Genomic DNA, 18,817 nt, shown 5'->3' with positions numbered 1-18,817 from the left:
TCAATTCAGGAATCAGAAGTACATATTTTAACCAACACCATCATCTGCTAGTCAGTCAACCTCTTAGGGTATAATTCACATACAATAAACCGCATCCATGCAGAGCACACAACTCGGTGAGTTCGGACACGCTGTGCAGGGCGTCTCTGCCACCCACAGACGACGCCTGAGCCCCTCTGCCGTCCTTCCCTCAACCCTGGCTCCATGCACCCACGGGGCTGGCCTTTGTCACTGCATCGGCCTGCATTTTCTAGAATTCTACGTAAATGAACACAGTGTGTACACTTGTGTGCCTGGCTCCTTCCATTTGAAATAATAATCTTTAGATTCATCTGTACCTCGTTCCTTTTATGGCTGAATGATACGCAACGTTGCCTTTACCCAACCACCTGCTGATGTTCACCTGGACTGTTTCTGGATTTTAGTGGCTGTGAATAAAGCTACTGTGGACATTTTTATACATATCTTTGCGTGGACATTTGCTTTAATTTCTCGGGTAAGCACTCAGTACTGCAGCAACGGGGTCAAGGGAAGTGTAACCTGCCGATCTGTCTTCCGCGGTACCGCGTGCGCTCCCACCAGCAGGGTATGAGGGCTCTTCGGCTCCACATTCTTGCCAACAGTGGGCATCGTGTCAGTGGCTGTGCCGTGAGCATTTCACTGTTGCTTTAACTTGCATTTCTCTGGTCACTAATGATGGTTCCTCACCCTCATATGTCTTCTTCGATCATTCGTCCATTTTGTTTAACTGGCTGTCCTTCTATCACTGAGTCATAATAGCTCTTCACACGCTCTTTGTCAGATATGTGTATTTCAGATGTAAGTATATTGCAAGTATTTTCTCCCATCTGAGGCTTGACTTTTCATTTTCACATGGGATCTAGAAGAACAAATGTTTTCACTTTGATAAAATCCAATGCATCCATTTTTTCTTTCACATTTCTTGCTTTTTGTGTCCTAAGGTTAATCTCTGCCTTGACCCGAGGGTCATTCCTGTGTTTTATTCTAGAAGTTCTAGAGTTTTAGGTTTTACACTTTGAGTTACTTTTGTGTATGGCTGGAAGCAAAGATCAAGGTTCATTTTTCTCAGATGTGTGTCCAGGGTCTATAGCACTGTTTGATAAAAAGATTATCCTTTGTGGGGGTGGCTGGGTGGCTCAGTTGGTTGAGAATCTGACTCTTGATTTGGGGTCAGGTCATGATCTCAGTTTGTGGGACTGAGCCGCGCACTGGGCTCCACACTGAAGTTTGGAGCATCCTTGGGATTCTCTCTCTCCCTCTCTCTCTGCCCCTCACCCACTCATTCTCTCCCTCCCTCCCTCTCTCTCTCTCTCTAAATAAATTAATTAATTTAAAAAATTAAAATTAAATTAAAACAGCCTACCTGTCTCTGGGATTTTTTTTTTTTTTTTAATATTTTCCTTCTTGGGGCACCTGGGTGGCTCAGTCAGTTGAACATTCGACTCTTGATTTCAGCTCAGGTCAGGATCCCAAGGTCGTGGGATTGAGCCCTGCTTAAGATTCTCTCTCTCTGCCCTCTCCCCCACTCATGTGCACTCTCTCTCTAAAATAAAAAAATAAAACTGAACACCTGGGTGGCTCAGTTGGTTGAGCATTCAACTTCAGCTCAGGTTATCATCTCTCAGTTTATGGGTTCAAGCCCTGCATCGGGCTCTGTGCTGACAGCTCAGACCCTGGAGCCTGCTTTGGATTCTCTGTCTCCCTCTTTCTCTCTCTCTCTCTCTCTCTCTCTCTGCCCCTCCCCTGCTCACACTCTATTTTTCTCTGTCTCTCTCTCAAAAACATACATTAAAAAAATTTTTTTTAATAAAAAATGTAAAAAGACTTTCCTTCTGGCATCTTCCATCATGGCATCTTTGTTGAAAATCAACTGAGTGTGTATGTATGGGTCTACATCTGGACTCTACTCTGCCCCATGCATCTATGTGTCTGTCCTTCACCAACACCACAGTCTCGATTACTGAAGCTTTCCTGAAAGCTTGTAAACCAGTAGCATAAGCTTTGCTCTGTCAGGTCCAGGTCATATGCATTTCTGTATTTTCGAAATCACCTTGTTAATTTCTGTAAAAGAGCCTGGTGGCATTTTGGCTAGAATAATGGACATTTTAACAATAATGAGTCTTCTGATCTATGAAGGTGCTATCACCCTCCATTTATTTCTTCACATTTTCTTTTAAGCTATCTCGGCAACATTCTGTAGTTTGCAGTGAAGAGGTGGTCCTGGGCATAAGTGGGTTCTGAATAAGCCAGTCCTATACATGAGCTCAGACTACTTAATAAGTGAGCTTGTCAAACTTCTTGCTAAATATTTTATTTTTTGGTATTATTGTAAATAGAATTGAATTTCTAATTTCACTTTTTAATAGTTTGCTGCTAGTACATAAAAATACAATTAAAATCTGTGCATTTGCCTTGCTTTCTGAAATCTTACTAAATTCATTTGATAGTTCTCGCACTTTTTGTAGATTCCTTAGATTATTCTACATAAACAATCATGTCATCTGCAAATAAATACAGCTTTACTTCTTTAGTTTTTTTTTGAAACTTGTTTTAGGGCACAGCAATTGGTCTATGTTAGAGAATATACATTGTGCACTTAGTAGGAATCTGTATCGTGCTTTTGATGAGTATAGCTTTCTACAAATATCAATTAGGTCAAGATGCCTGAGCGTAGTGTTCAGATCCTCTATGTCTTTACTAATTTCTTTTGCTGTTTTATTCTAATAATTGGTGACAGAAAGAGATGTTAAACTCTCTTATTATAATCATGGAATTATCTATTTCTCCTTTTAACTCTGTCAATTTTGCTTCATTTATTGTGAGGCTCTGTTATTAGGCACATTCATAAATTGATAGGTCTTCTTGAAGAAATGACCCTTTTATTATCAGATATTTCCCCTTTATCTTTGGTAATACTCAATATACTGGAATCTATTTTATCTGATATAAATGCAGCCAATACAGTCTGATATTCACTGTTTGCAACATAGATGGATTTTTAGATCTATAGATATATTTTGCATCTATATATCTTATCTTCAACCTGTGTTTTTTAATATTTAAAGTGAATCTCCTATATACAGTATGTAGTAGGTCTTGCTTATGTATCCATTGTGGCAATCTCTATCTTTTTTTTTTTTAATGTTTTTATTTATTTTTGAAGGGGAGAGAGAGAGAGAGAGAGACAGAGAGACAGAGAGACAGAGCATGAGCAGGGGGGGAACAGAGAGAGATTCGAAGCAGGCTCCAGGCTCTAAGCTGTCAGCACAGAGCCCAACGCGGGGCTAGAACTCACGAACTGTGAGATCATGACCTGAGCTGAAGTCAGACGCTAAACCGACTGAGCCATCCAAGTGCCCCAATCTCTACCTTTTAATTGGAGAGTTCAGTCCATTAACACTTAATGTAATTATCACTATTGTTAGATTTAGGTCTACCATTTTATTGTTTGTTTTCTACTTGTCCCTCTATTTTGTTTTAATATACAAAATATTTTTAGAGCAGTTTTAGGTTCACAGCAAAATTGAGCAGGAAGTAAGCAAGTTCCCATAGTCCCCCACAACAGAAGCAGAACCTCCTCCACTATCAACATCCTGTACATTTGGTATAATCAATGAACCTATACTGATAGGTTTATTTAGTTTGATAGAGAGTGTGTGTGCACGTGTGCACGTGTGAATGGGGGAGGAGCAGAGAGAAGGAGAGAGAATCCCAAGCAGGCTCTGTGCTGTCAGAGCACAGAGCACAAAACCCAACCCGGAGCTCAAACTCACAGACCGTGAGGTCAGGACCCAAGCCAAAATCAAAAGTCAGACGTTCAATCAACTCAGCCACCCAAACACCCTTATCGTCACTCTTGATGTATATGTGGGCTTTGAAAAATGTATAAAGACACTATGGCTACCATTTTGTTTTCTTTTGGTCTCTATGGTGTTTTATTCCTCTGTTCTCTCTTTCCTGCTTTCTTTTATATTATTTGAATATTTAAAAAATTCTCTTTCAGTTTATCTTTTGGTTCTTTGGTTATACTTCTTTGCGTATTTTTATAGCTGTTGCTATAGAGACTGCAACATACAATCCTTACTTTTTCACAGCCGAATTAGAATATGGCACCACTTCTACTAAAATGTAGACGCTGCAGGGGTGCCTGGGTGGCTCAGTCAGTTAAGCATCGACTTTGGCTCAGGGCATGATCACACAGTTCATGGGTTCGAGCCCCGCCTCGGGCTCTGTGCTGTCAGCTTGGAGCCCGGAGCCTGCTTCAGATTCTGTGTCTCCTCTCTCTCTGCCCTTCCCCCGCTCGCACTCTGTCTCTCTCTGTCTCTCTCAAAAATAAATAAAACATAAAAAATTTTTTTTTTAATGTAGACACTGCAGAGTGCCTAAGGGGCTCAGTCAATTAAGCACAGGACTCTTGATTTTCACTCAGGTCACGATCTCACAGTTCATGAGATTGAGCCCTGCATCAGGCTCTGGGATGACAGCATGGAACCTGCTTGGGATTCTCTCTCTCCCTGTCTCTCTGCCCCTCCCCTACACTCTCTCTCTTAAAATAAATAAACTTTTTAAAAAATCTAGAAACTTTGCAACTCTAAAGGTTCGTGTATCCTTTACTATTCTTTGTGCTACGACTGTCACACCTATGACATCTGCATACATTGCAAACACAAGAGATGTTTTAATTTTTTTAAAAATATGTACTTGAGGGGTGCCTGGCTGGCTCAGTTGGCTGAATATCCGACTTTGGCTCAGGTCACGAGCTCGAGGTTCGTGAGTTCGAGTCCCACATCGGGCTCGCTGCCATCAGCACGGATCCTGCTTCGGATCCTCTGTCCCCTTCCCTCTGCCCCTCCTCCACTTGCACACTCTTGTGCTCTCAATAATAAACATTAAAAATAAATTAATTAATTAAAATACGTACTTGAAAGAAAACATTTCCCCCAGATATTTACCATTCTTGATGTTCATCACTCACTCGTAAGATCTGAATTTCACTTTGGTATTTACCTTCAGTCTACAAACACCTCCCCGGCATTTTTAGCAGTACACATTTGATAGCAACAAATTCTATCAGTTTTCCTTTCTCTGAAAATGCTTTCATTTCACATTCAGTCTCGGAGGGTACAGAATTCTGTGTTGACAGTTCTTTCTTTTTAGTATTTTAGGGTGCAATACCACTTGACCCTGGCCTCCATGTTCCCTGATTCAGTCTTTGCAATGCTATACTATATGTGATATGTTGCTTCTCTCTGCTTTCAAGATTAAAAAAAAAATTGGGGTTAGGGGGTGCCTGGGTGGCTCAGTCAGTTAAGCGTCCGACTTGGGCTCCAGTCATGATCTCACATTTCATGGGTCCGAGCCCCACGTTGGGCTCTGTGCTGACAGCTCGGAGACTGGAGCCTGCTTCGGATTCTGTGTCTCCCTCTCCCACCCGCATGCTCTCTCTCACTCTCTCTCTCTCTCGCTCTCTCAAAAATTAAAAATTTTGACTAATTAAAAAAATTAGTCAACATTTGTTATTTCTGTTTTTTTATAATAGCCATCCTCATGGATGCAAAGTAGCATTTTCCCTGATGATTAGAAATGCTAATCTCTACTTTTTATTTGGAGTATTTAATCCATTTACATTTAATGCAGTTATTAGAGTATTTTAGTTTAAATCTACCACCTTAATGTTTGAATTCTGTATTTCCCCTCTGTTCTCTGTCCTTCCTCCCTTTTTCTGGGGGGGGGGGGGTGAATCAAGTTTTTTAAAGTCCATTTTATTTCCTCTACTGATTTTTTAATTCTCCCTTTTCATGCTATTTTTTAGTGGTTCCTCTACAGACTAAATATGCATATCAAACTCATCATTGTCTATGTGGTCTAAAAAATACTCTTGGGGGCGCCTGGGTGGCTCAGTCGGTTAAGCGTCCGACTTCAGCTCAGGTCATGATCTCACGGTCTGTGAGTTCGGGCCCCGCGTCGGGCTCTGTGCTGACAGCTCAGAGCCTGGAGCCTGCTTCAAGTTCTGTGTCTCCCTCTCTCTCTGCCCTTCCCCTGTTCATGCTCTGTCTCTCTCTGTCTCAAAAATAAATAAACGTTAAAAAAAAAATACTCTTGTACTTCATGAGCAATGTGAGAACCTTTACAGCAGGCCCCAGACCACCTCCTACTCCTAGAGCTCTTGTTGGCATGTCTTTTACTTCTACATATGTGAGAAAATTCTACAACAGACTGTTATTATTTTTACTTCAGTTAATAGTCTTTAAATAATAGTTAAAGATGTATTACATATATTTTTTAATTTTGGGTACTTTCACTTGTTAAATTGAGAATTTCTGTAGAACTGCATCATACTTGGGCAGATGTGTAAAACATATTATTTGTTCAACGTTGTAAAACAAGCCATATTCATTGGCTCCAGCTGAAAAACTCTCAGATGCTAGTTTAGTATGGTCGGTGAGTAGAGGTTCTAGAGCTAGAGGCCAGGCCCATTCCTTACCCTGCCTGTACTTGCTGTGGGATCTGCTGTAAACCTGTTTTGTCCTCTTTAAAACAGGTTGATAATAGGCACTGTTGAGAGGGTAAAATGAGTTCTTGTATGTAAATCACTCAGAGTGGTGCTTGGCACACAGTCAGTGCTATATAAGCATTGTTCTTGCTGTTGTTAGATAGTGAACAGATTCATGTCCCTTGGAGAACCAGGATCTACAGCAAAAAGAGACTTTTTTTTAATGTTTATTTATTTTTGAGAGAGACAGAGTGCAAGCAGGGGAGGGGCAGAGAGAGAGGGAGACACAGAATCTGAAGCAGGCTCAAGGCTCTGAGATGTCAGCACAGAGCCGGATGCAGAGCTCGAACTCCTGGACCGTGAGATCATGACCTGAACTGAAGTCAGATGCTTAACCGACTAAGCCACCCAGACACCCCAACAAAAAGAGACTTCTTGATACTTCTCAAACCAATATGGCATGAAAGGCCAGCCCTGGCTTCACATACAGTCTCTAAGGACGTAAAATAACACTTCATAGGAGACTTAATGTCAGAATATTATTTATTAATTTGGTTGTTCTTTCAAGAATGCTCTAAAGATGAAAGGGGCTATTAAAGTAAGGTAAGTGCAACTTATCATCTCAAATTTATCTCTTTGCAATTAGATTCATATTCTTATCCCATAGGAGTGTCTTTTAGCATGCATCCTTAGTTTACTGTCCTGAGGCCCACACGAAGCCTGTCTTTATCTAATTCCTGCCCAGTGAAGATGATATTCTAGGGGCACAGCAGTTCCCTGCAAGTGTTCTGTTGTTGACAGCTGTAGTGCTTAGGAAACGACACCTGTGCCCCCCATTTGGAAACTAAAGTTGCTTTGGTTTCTGAATACAAAAGCCATGCAGTTCTATTTCCAGTATGAAGAATTGGCTTCTAACAAAATGACTCTCCCACTGGTAATTACGCATCCTGGACAAAAACAGCTACCTGAAGGCTCTGAACAAAAACAGGCAGATTTTGAGGGCAGTTTAAACTTAAAGGAAGTAGCCCGAACAGAATGCATTTCCTGTTTTCGTGTCTTTACCCTGAGGGCAGCACAGTCATCACAGTGGTGGTATTAGGTGATGAAAACTCTGACAGAAAGCCCACTATCTTTCTCGTTAGAGAAACCAGGAGAAGGAGCTGGGCAACCAGTGCTGCTTAAGAGTGAGAGGAGAAATCTGAGAAAGAGGGATTCTGTGTATAAACTCTGCTCAGATTTCCAGCCAAGTCTTGAACTGTCTGTGTGCAGTCCGGGCTGAGAAGCCATCTGAATTGAGATCTGAGCCAGAACTTATCACAGGTGTGACAGAGTTTGCATTTTGAATCTAATGAAAGTAGTTGCATGCTTAGGCAAAAACATTAACTCTCTTCAGAGGAATATAATCAAATCCAGAGTCTCCACAACATAACATTTGCAGTATATAGGATACGATCCAAAATTATCAAGCATATGAAGAACCACAATAATATGAGCCATTCTCAAGGGAAAAGACACACAACAGATACTAATTATATTATGACCCCGGTATTGATCAAACACTTTAAAGCAGACTTAATAATTATATCCAATGAGATAAAGGAAAATACACTCAAAATGAATAAAAATATAGAAAATCCCAGCAAAGAAATAGAAGATATATATGTATATGTACACACACACACACACACTTTTAATGAGCAAAATGGAAATTTTAGAACTGAAAAATATAGCATCTGAAATAAAAACTTTACTGAACAGCTTAGTAGAATGGGAGTGACAGGAAATCCTTGGTAACATCAAAGATTGATAGAAATCATAGTCTGAAGGAAAAAAAGAGAAATGACTGGGAGAAAACCATGAAGAGCGCCAAGAAGGGTATAGGGGCCAATCCAACTGTATGAAACATCTAACACATGGGTAATTCTACGTTCCAGAAGAAGAGAAGAGACACATAGTGGAGCAGAAGAAATATGTGAAGAAACAATGACTAAAACCTTTCCAAATTTGGTGGAAGACATAGATGGGACAAATATAATAAAGCCACACTTAGACACATCATTTTCAAATTACTGGAAACGAAAGATTAACTTTAAAAATCTTGAAAGGAGGGGCACCTGGGTGGCTCAGTCGGTTAAGGGTCTGACTTCAGCTCAGGTCATGATTTCATGGTTCGTGAGTTCCAGCCCATGTTGGGCTCTGTGCTGACAGCTCAGAGCCTGGAGCCTGCTTCGGATACTGTGTCTTCTCCTCTCTCTCTCTCTGCCCCTCCCCTGCTCATACTCTCTCTCTCGCTCTCTCTCTGTCTGTCTCAAAAATGAATAAACGTTAAAAAAAAAACTGAGCCACCCAGGTGCCCCAAGAAGATAAGTCGATTTCAAGTACGTATGCACTTAATAGAAGGCTTCTAAATACATAAAGAATAAGGTGGCAGAGTGAAAAGGAAAAAGACAAATCTACAACCAGGGTTGAAGACTTTAACATCCCTCTTTGAATAACTGATTAAGTAGAAAACAAAATTAGTAAGGATATAAAAGATTTGGGTAAAATTCTCAACTAACTCAACTCACAATTGTAGAACATGACACTCCACAAAAATGGAATACACATTCTTCTTAAGTGCAAACAGAATATTTACTAAGAGATCACATGCTAAACCATAAACAAATACCAATGAATTTCAAAGGATCAAAATCATAGAGCATAGTCTCTGACTACAATGGAATTATATTAAAAATCAATAACAAAAGATATTCAGAAAATCTCCAAATATTTGGAAATTAAACAATAGACTTCTAAGCCAGTCACGGATGAAACAAAGGTAATTTCAAAACATTTCAACAGAAAGGGGGGAGCCTGAGCGGCTCAGTTGGTGAAGCGTCTGACTTTGGCTCAGGTCATGATCTCACGGTTTGTAAGTTCAAGCCCCGCATCAGGTTCTCTGCTGTCAGCACAGAGCCTGCTTTGGATCCTCTACCCCACCTCTCTGCCCCTCCGCCACTTGTTCTCTCTCAAATAAATAAATAAATAAATAAATAAATAATAAAAACCCATTTTAACAGAAAGATCATGAAGTGTAGCATATCAGATTTTGTGTAAGGAGCTAAAGCTATGCTTAGAGGGAAATTTATACTTTAAATATCTATGTAAGAAAAGAAGGCACAGGGGCGCCTGGGTGGCGCAGTCGGTTAAGCGTCCGACTTCAGCCAGGTCACGATCTCGCGGTCCGTGAGTTCGAGCCCCGCGTCAGGCTCTGGGCTGATGGCTCGGAGCCTGGAGCCTGTTTCCGATTCTGTGTCTCCCTCTCTCTCTGCCCCTCCCCCGTTCATGCTCTGTCTCTCTCTGTCCCAAAAATAAATAAAAAACGTTGAAAAAAATTTAAAAAAAAAAAAAAGAAAAGAAGGCACATGTAAAATAATTGATCTATGCTTCCATCTTAAGAAGATGAAAAAGATCCAATTAAACCCATGTTAGGTAAGAGAAAGGAAATAATAAAAATAAGAGTAGAAATTAATGAAATAGAAAATGGGCAAAAATTAGAAACAAGAAGTAAAATCAAAACTTGGATCTGTGAAAACATCCACATCACTAATTATCAGGAAGTGCAAATCAAAGCCGCCATGAGAGATCGTCCTACATCTGTCAGAACGGCTACAACAGAAAAGACAAGAAATAACAAGTGCTGGTGAGGATACGGAGACAGAGGAACCCTGGCGTACTCCTGGCAGGAACGCGAATTGGTGCGGCAATTGTGGAAAACCGTACGGAGGTTCCTCAAACGACTAAAAGTAGAACGACCATATGACCTAGTAAATCCACTCCGGGTATTTGCCCAAAGAAAACAAAAACACCAATTCAAAAAGGTGCACGCGCCCCATGCTTACCGCGGCACTAATCACAAGAATTACAATCGCCGAGGTACGGGAGCAGCGCAAGTGTCTCCACAGGTGAGTGGAGAAGGAAGGGGGGAAACGTGCACAATGGAATATTGCTCAGCCACTCGCAACAACAGGGATGGAGCTTGCGCAAATTACACTAAGTGAAACGATCAGACAGAGAAAGACAAATAGCGTATGATTTCACTCATGTGGGATGGAAGAGACAAAACAGTGGAAGAGAAAAGAAAAGAGAGACAAATAAACTCAGACTTTTTTTTTAAGCTTTATTGATTTTTGAGACAGACAGAGTGTACGTGGGGGAGGAGCAGAGAGACAGACACAGAATCCGAAGCGGGCTCCGGGCCCCGAGCTGTCCTCACACAGCCCGACGCGGGGCTCGAACTCACGAACCGCGAGATCGTGACCCGAGCCGCAGTCGGACGCTCATCCACCTGAGCCACCCGGGCGCCCCAACTCAGACTTTTGAATATAGAAAACTGGTGGTGGTCAGAGGGAGGCAGGTGGGGGATGGGTAAGATCGATAAAGGGGATTAACTTCCAGTTACAAGGTCAGTAAGTCACCGGTGGGAAGTACAGCACAGGGAATGCAGTCAGTAGGTTGCAGACGTGCCGCGCGGGGACGGACGGGGACCTCGCTGACTGCAGTGAGCGCTGACACAGTAACATAAGAACTGCTGAATCACTACGCTTTGCGCCAGAAACCAATACGACACCGTATGTTAATCACACTTCTATAAAAATAAATACATAAAACTGACAAACCTCCAGCAAGAATAATCAAGAAAAAATATCAATGCAAATTATCTATATCGGAAATGAAAGGGGAGAAATCACTACAAATCCTACAAACATGGCAGGATAATCAGACAGTATTATAAAGAACTTTAAGTCAATAAATTCAACAATTTAGATGAAATGGCCTCATTTATTTAAAGATAAAAATTACCAAAAATGATACAAGATGAAGCAGAAAATATGAATAGCCTTATAGCCATTAAATAAACTGAATTCACAGTTTTAAAGCTTCCCCCAGAGAAAACAACCCAGACAGTGTCTCCACTGATGAAGTCTATCAAATATTTAAGGAAGAAGTACCAATATGACACAAAGTCCTTCAGAAAACAAAGAGGGAACATGTCCCAGCTCACTTATAAGGCCAGCAAGACTCAAAGATGGTCCAACATAACCCGGATGGAAATCAGACAAGGACATTACAAAGAAAAAAGTACAGACTACTATCCTTCATGAACATCAATCCAAAAACTCTGACAAAATATTAGCAAACTGTATACAGTAACACATGAAAAAGGTGATAGAACGTGACCAAATGAGCTCCTTTCGGGACACAAGCCTGGCTTGCCACACAAACACCGGTTATTACAATCCAATGCTTTAACAGATTAAAGAAGAAAAACAATCGTATGACCTTTTCAGTAGCTGCAAAACCAGCTTTTGACACAATTTCAGGATCATTCATAATAAAAACTCTCAGCGAACGAAAAATAAAAGGAAACACCCCCAACCTGATAGAAGATACCTACAAAAAACCTACAGCTAACATATTAACAGTGAAATATAGGACATTCCCCCTAAAGACTGAAGGAATCAAGATATCCAATATCCTTGGTGCTAGTCCATATAATAAGGAGAGAAAACAAAGAAACTGTCTCTGTGTAGATGGCATGACTATTTATATGGAAAATCCTAAGAAATCTACAGAAAAAAGCTAGTATAAGTGAATTTAGCAATGTTCTAAGAACATACAAATCAATTGTTATTTCTATATACTAGCAACAACTATTTGGAAAATGACAAATAAATATAATTTACAATGGGATTCAAAAACATAGTTTGTGGGAATAAGTTTATTTTAAAATATGTAAGACCAAGGGGCACCTGGGTGGCTCAGTCGGTTGAGCGTCCAACTCTTGATTTCAGCTCAGGTCATGATCTCAGAGTTCACGGGTTCGAGCTGACAGTGCAGAGCCTGCTTGAGATTCTCTCTCTCTCTCTCTCTCTCTCTCTCAAAATAAATAAATAAACTTATTTTTTTAAAAAATAATAAAATACAGGGGCACCTGGGTGGCTCAGTCGGTTGAGCGTCCAACTTTGGCTCAGGTCATGATCTCGCGGTTCGTGGGTTCAAGCCCCGTGTCGGGCTCTGTGCTGACAGCTCACAGCCTGGGCCTCTTCAGATTCTGTGTCTCCCTCTCTCTACCCCTCCCCCCGCTCATTCTCTGTCTCTCTCTTCTCAAAAGTAAATAAAATCAGGGGCACCTGGGTGGTTCAGTCGGTTAAGCGTCAGACTTGGACTCGGGTCGTGATCTCACGGTTCATGGAGTCAAGCCCCACATCAGGCTCTGTGCTGACAGCTCACAGCCTGGAGCCTGCTTCAGATTCTGTGTCTCCCTCTCTCTCTCTGCCCCCTCCCCTGCTCATGTCTGTCTGTCTGTCTCTCTCAAAATAATAAATAAGCATTAAAAAAAAAATTGGACCTGTACTCACATAGTATGAAAACTAAGAAATGGATCATGAAGCTAAATGTAAAAACTGAAGCCAGAAAAAGCCTCTAGAAGAAAATATAGGGGAATATCTTGGTGACCTGGTTAGTCAAAGACTTTTAGAAAGGACGCAGAAAGCATGAACCAAAAAGAAAACCGATTCATACATTAAACTTTATCAATATTAAAAACTTCTGCTCAGCAAAATACACCACCACAGTGGACACAAGACTAGGACTTGTCAAAAGCCATAGGATCATGTATCACAGAGAGTAAAGTTCAATGTACACAAATCAAACGATGTTGGGGATCTCAAGACAGAACACACACTGTGACCAATGGTTCTAACTGGGTCACAAATATATGACAATACACTGAAGGGGATGCAAAACAAGGAGCTGACCTCAGCACCCCTGGAAAACGGTGTTTGACTAAGAAGCTAAAGATCCAAAGAACCACACTTAAGCTACACTCAACTTGGTAAATTTGTTTCTTGTCGGGGTGGAATGTGGGCAAGCAGTTCTGAAACTGCCTCTGTGTGCACCTTGGGGCTAGAGATAAACCGATGGCAGCTGTAGGAGCCAGGTTCTCACAGGAAGGTTACACACACACACAGATCACAGACGCACACACCCAGATCACAGACACACACACACAGATCACAGACGCACACACAGATCACAGACGCACACAGATCACAGACACACACAGATCACACACACACAGATCAGACACACAGACAGATAGACAAACAGTCGCACACGTTATCTAACTTCATCCGCCCCCAAGACCTCAGGCCGTGACAGCTGCAGCAAGGCGCACACCACTGCCCCAGGTCCTGGCTTCTAAACACCGTCCTCCAATAAAAGACACCAGGGCTCCTTGGAGACGTGGTTGCTACGGCTGAGGCGGGCACACGACGAGATGAACCCGGAGCCCCCGGCAGGGCCACAAAGTAAGGCGGTGCCCCCGAAACAAGCAAATGAAAGAGCCCCCAACGGCCAGGGCAAAACAACACAGTGCGGGGCTGGACCCCAAGTACACGACACACATCCACGAGTCCCTGCTGGTGGAGGGGACCGCTGATAAACGTGAGCACGTGGGGGAGACAGAACTCCTCCCTCCAGAATTCCAAATACTACAGCGGTTCTTCCCCGCCGCCCCCCCCCCCCCCGGTCCCGGGAGGGAGGACAACTTCGTCCCCAGCCTTGCAGGGAGACCGCCTCACTGAGTGGCTGCTGCCCAGGAAGACAGGAGGGATGCTCGGCAGGCACCACCCGAACCAGGTGACCGGCCAACAGGACCCCCTGATAGGATATGACAAGAGGGCCACCTCACCTCTGGGGTGTCCTTTCCCCAAGCCACAAACCCTTCTGACCATGAGAAAACACAAGAGATAAACCCGAAACGAGGGACATTCGACACAACACCTGTGCGATCCTCCTCAAAACTGTCAAGGTCGTGACAAAGCAAGAGAAGCTGAGACACACATCCCGGAGGGGACAAAGGAGCTGCGACAACTCAGCACAGTGTGGGACCTGGACAGGGACGCTGTGGACCTGAGTGACACCTGCCGTCTGGAACGTGAGCACTGCTATTCTCAGTTCTGAAAAATGCACCACAGTCACCTAAATGTCTGTAGTAGGGGAAACCGGCTATCTTTAACACTTTTCTGTAAATCTAAAACTCCTCCAAAATTTTTAAAGTTAATTTTTAAAATGTAACATTCATAGATGAATAAGCAAGCCAAAGAATGAGAGATATTTGCAATATATATCTGACAAACCATGTATCCAGAAAATAGAAAGGACTTTCACAACTTGATAATTTTTTAGAAAGGGCAAAAGACTGGATCAGACATTTCAGAAAAGAGGTGTGAGCAGTAATGAGCAGGTGGGAAGGTGCTCAGCATCACTAAGCTCAAGGAAATGCAAATTAAAGCCACCCCGAAACACTGCTCTGCTCAGTAGACCCAACCCAGCAGTGTCACTCCCAGGGATTTTCCCAAGAGAAAGGAAAGCACACCCACAGATGTGCACAATGTCCATAACCTCTTTAGTCACCTAAGCCAAGTGCCACCACAGGACTGATAGGCGCACTGTGGCACATCCCAGGAGTCCTGACACAGCAACACGGAGGGACTGGAGCCAAGACACCAAGATGCCGGAAGATTCCAGAGATTCCGTGTCTGGCTCAGCCTCCTTCCCGTCCTGCAGATGGTAACTTCTTTCGGTGTCACACAGCCTTCCCTGTGCCTGTGACCAGATTTCTCTCTTCTCTCCTAAGGGCACTAATCTCACCATGGGGTCCATTCTCGTGCCCTCATCTAACCCTGACCACCTCCCAAGGGCCCCACCAGCGTCCAAATACCAAAACACTGCGAGTTAGGGCTTCAACATATGGATTTGGGGGACACACCTTTCAGTCCACAACACGAGAGACCTTTCCAGGATGACAGAAATGTTTTCTATCATGATCGGTGTGCAGGTTACACAGCTGGGTGCATCTGTCAATAACTGCATGTGAATTACACCTCACTAACCGACTGAATAGATGTGATTCGTCCTGATCGTATCAGAGCGAAAAGGTTAAGTAACTGGATAAAAATATTTCTACGTGGCAATGAAAAATTTGGTGAGAATTAATTAATTTACTTAAAAAAATGTTTTTAATGTTTATTTTTGAGAGAGAGAGAGAGCGAGCAAGCACGAGCGGGGGAAGGGCAGAGAGAGGGAGACACAGAACCCGAAGCAGGCTCCAGGCTCCGAGCTGTCAGCACAGAGCCCAACATGGGGCTCGAATTCGGAACCGGGAGATCGTGACCTGAGCAGAAGTCAGATGCTCAACTGACTGAGCCACCCACGCACCCCAAAACTTGGTGAGAATTTAAATTGTACTGTATGTTCTCTCACAGCTCATTTTTCCTTAGAAGAACCGGTTTCAGTGAAGAAATAAAGCCTCCAGGCCGCTGTGACCCTAGGCAAGTAATGCATCAGGGCTGACTGGGTGGGGTTATCTGTGGTCCCTCCATAAGGAGTTAGGGCTGGGGGGACGACCCTGCAAAAGGCTCTTCAGCCAGAGGGAGCACACAAGTGCTCACTGCAGCTCGGTTCCCCGAGCCTCCAGGCAGCTGTGGCAGGACAGGAGAGTGGGGACAGGGGGTCACCAGTTTCGGGCTCTGAGGCACTGATGAACCACAACACAGGCCCGTTGCCCACCCCTCCCCGCCAATCAGAGTAGGTACTGCCGATGGTCTTCTCAGCAAGCAAAGGAAGCCAATGTGGAACTCGTCTCTCGGGAAGATAAGAACCGTTGAGAACTTAGGAACGTGCTTCCCGATCTAAAAGTCCCATCTCGAGCTGTGATGGAAAATAAATGCCGTCCACGGTTTGACCGGATAGAAAGGAAACATTCCGGTCTGTTGACACGTGTGGCCGATGCCACGAATGCCACGTGGCACCCACTGCCCACCATTCTGCGGCCTCTGCACACCTGACAGGGGTGTGGACCCCTGCAGCCTCCGCCTGGGGTCTGCATGCGGGAAAACCACTCAAAGGCATCCCTCGCCTTGGAGGTGCGGAACTCTCAGCGCTGTGGTGACTCCTTCATGCTTCTAATGAGTCACATGATAAGTCACAGCTTGTCTTGGAGGACAGAAGTAAGCGAGGGGCTGGGAGGTGCCTTTGGGGTCCTGCGGTGTCCCTGTGGACCAGCCCACTCAGGTGATCACCCACCAATGCATCTGTTTGCTCTGCTCCCGGGAGGACTGTACCAGGGCGCCGGCATGTGCTAGGAAAAGAAACTTTTTGGATAATTCAGATTCTATCTCCTTCTAGGAACTTCTGAAAACAATGTGGCCATTAAGATTCTGCCTGAACACAGACTACTTATCCACTGGCTCCTGGCTGGGAGCGGGTGTGGGAGTAATCCAGGCGGGCTCCCTGACCACCCGGTACGGGAACCCGTCCAGGCCTTCCTCAGGTTAAAAACCACGAGAAAGTTGAAGACCTAGGTCAGCATCCTCCTTATAATGTAGCAATACTAAGAAAAACACAAAACGAAAAACGGGGCCAAGGTTGACACCTTCGAATCAAACGAAACCGTTAAGAATTGTCAGAAAACAGGTTTTTGGGCGAAGCTGCATTTGCCAAAATGCTACTCCTTCAAACCCTTGAAAGGCCGTATCCGAATGTACCCTAGTGACCTGCTCTTAAGTTACACCGGAACTAACACATCAGTCAAATTGTTACGGTGGCAACACGCTCCTCGAAAACCTGCATAACGACTCAACCTTGACAATTTCGTGGCGATAAACGGACTAATAGATCCCGCAACCTCCAGGGAGAGTGCCGGTGTGAACACGGCTTCCAAGGGCAGCCGACGGCCTCACACTCCCCCCACCCACCCCGGCCTGCGTTCGGTCCTGAGGGCGAGACCTCCTGGGGCTCCGCGGCTTCGGGGGCGGGGGAGGGGGCCTGAGTCCAGCTACCGACGGTCTCTCTCAGATGACGACTCCTGCGGGAGGTTCGGTAGCCCGAGGGGAGCCGGGTCCCCGCGGACCTTTGTCTGGGTTCCTCGCCCCACACCGCGTCGGAGACCATCCGGCCCGGGCGTCCGCGCCCCAAGGCCGCCCCCGGCGCCCCTGCCTCCGCCCCCGGTCCGCCCCCGGTCCGCCCCCGGCCCTGCAGACCGCGCGCCCGCCCCCGGCCCATCACTCACCCCGGCGCCCTTCGCGTTCCTCTTTCGTACCCCCCGCCCTCCAGGCGGTCGCGCCTCTCCCCCTGGGACTTGTAGTCTCTCCGCCTTCGTAGTCTCCGCTCAGCCTTGTAGACTCCTCTATAGTCTCTCCTCAGCCTCAAACTACAACTACCGGCGGTCCTCGCGAGAGCTCCCTCTCTCCAGATGGGTTCCGGCACAGGGTTCTCGCGAGGCTGTGGGAGACGCGCGTGGAGCAACCTAGGAAGTGTAGTCCAGGGCGCCTAGGTCCTAATAGCTGAGCCATGGACAGAGTGGAAAGGAGGGGAAGAACTACACTCCCCAGGAGTCCTCGCGCGCCGGCCATCTTTGGCGTTGCCAGGAGACCGGGAAGCCCCGGGATGCAGGCCAGCAGGTGGCGGCGCGCGAAAGGTAATGTGTTCCGCGGCCCCGCGTCAGCAGGGACGGGTGCGGGGAGTCAGCGTCTGCGCGTTACCCTAGAGGAAGTCCTGGATAACTGGAGCTTCGGCCCATGTCCGCTTTAGCGGAGGCTGCCTGGAAATGAAGACCGCCAAGTCCGTCCCCAAGGCGACAACGTTTATCAAATACTGTCGGTTTTAGGCGGGGGATAGAGAGCTCCAACGTGTGGCTGATTCTAGGGCTACCTTTCGGTTTTACGAGAGGAAATGAGAACAGGTGTGACCTTACACACATGACAAGGTTACGTGACAGGAACATCCTCAGAGGACAATGCCATTTTATGATTTGTCTGGAGAGTAAGCCGACTAGCCCACTGAAAAGCAAAAGCTCCTTTGGGAAGCGAAGACGTGTCTCCTAATAAGCCCTCTGTAAAATCTACACTTCCTACCTCAGGTCCGGGGTGCCCCTTCAAGACCTTTCAGACCCCTGTGTCCTGGCTGTCTGGACGAGAGGCCAGCACTTGGCCCCAGTGAAGAGCTGGGGAGAGACTAGGCCTTTGAAATGTTTGCTCTTTGTGGAATTCTTGATGTGAAGCCCTAGAAAGGAATCTTTGTTCTTGGCTTACCTTGCAGACCAGTTTTGCTGCTTTAAAGACCTTGGTCAGCTTTCATGGGTGATGCAGAGCCTTTCTCACAGGGTGGGGTCGGGATTAAATAGGATATCTTAGTGTTTGGTCCACACCAAGGCTGGCCTTTCAACCCCCCCCCCCCCCATCCTCCCGCGGGCATGCA

At 44.9% G+C, this 18,817-nt stretch overlaps 1 protein-coding gene across 9 annotated transcripts in view; it reads right to left on the bottom strand.

Annotated features, from left to right (window-relative positions):
* The window catches only part of CC1H1orf159 (chromosome C1 C1orf159 homolog), a 35,691-nt gene extending 17,696 nt beyond the window's left edge, over nucleotides 1-17,995 (bottom strand). For 2 of the 9 annotated variants that reach the window (XM_078452564.2, XM_060625036.3), the window contains exon 1: nucleotides 17,631-17,991. The gene's annotated coding sequence lies outside the window, so the exon portion shown is untranslated. Of the gene's footprint in view, nucleotides 1-17,630 lie in introns of all 9 variants that reach the window. The other 7 variants (XM_060625037.3, XM_060625038.3, XM_060625039.3 and 4 more) reach the window with 7 other exon arrangements.
* Nucleotides 17,996-18,817: the final 822 nt, after the last annotated feature.

The sequence above is a fragment of the Panthera onca genome, chromosome C1 (genome assembly GCF_046562875.1).
Source record: "Panthera onca isolate mPanOnc1 chromosome C1, mPanOnc1 haplotype 2, whole genome shotgun sequence".
NCBI classification, from domain to species: Eukaryota; Metazoa; Chordata; class Mammalia; order Carnivora; family Felidae; genus Panthera; species Panthera onca.
The sequence above is the reverse complement of the archived record's forward strand: the minus strand, read 5'-3'. Positions and strand labels throughout refer to the sequence as shown.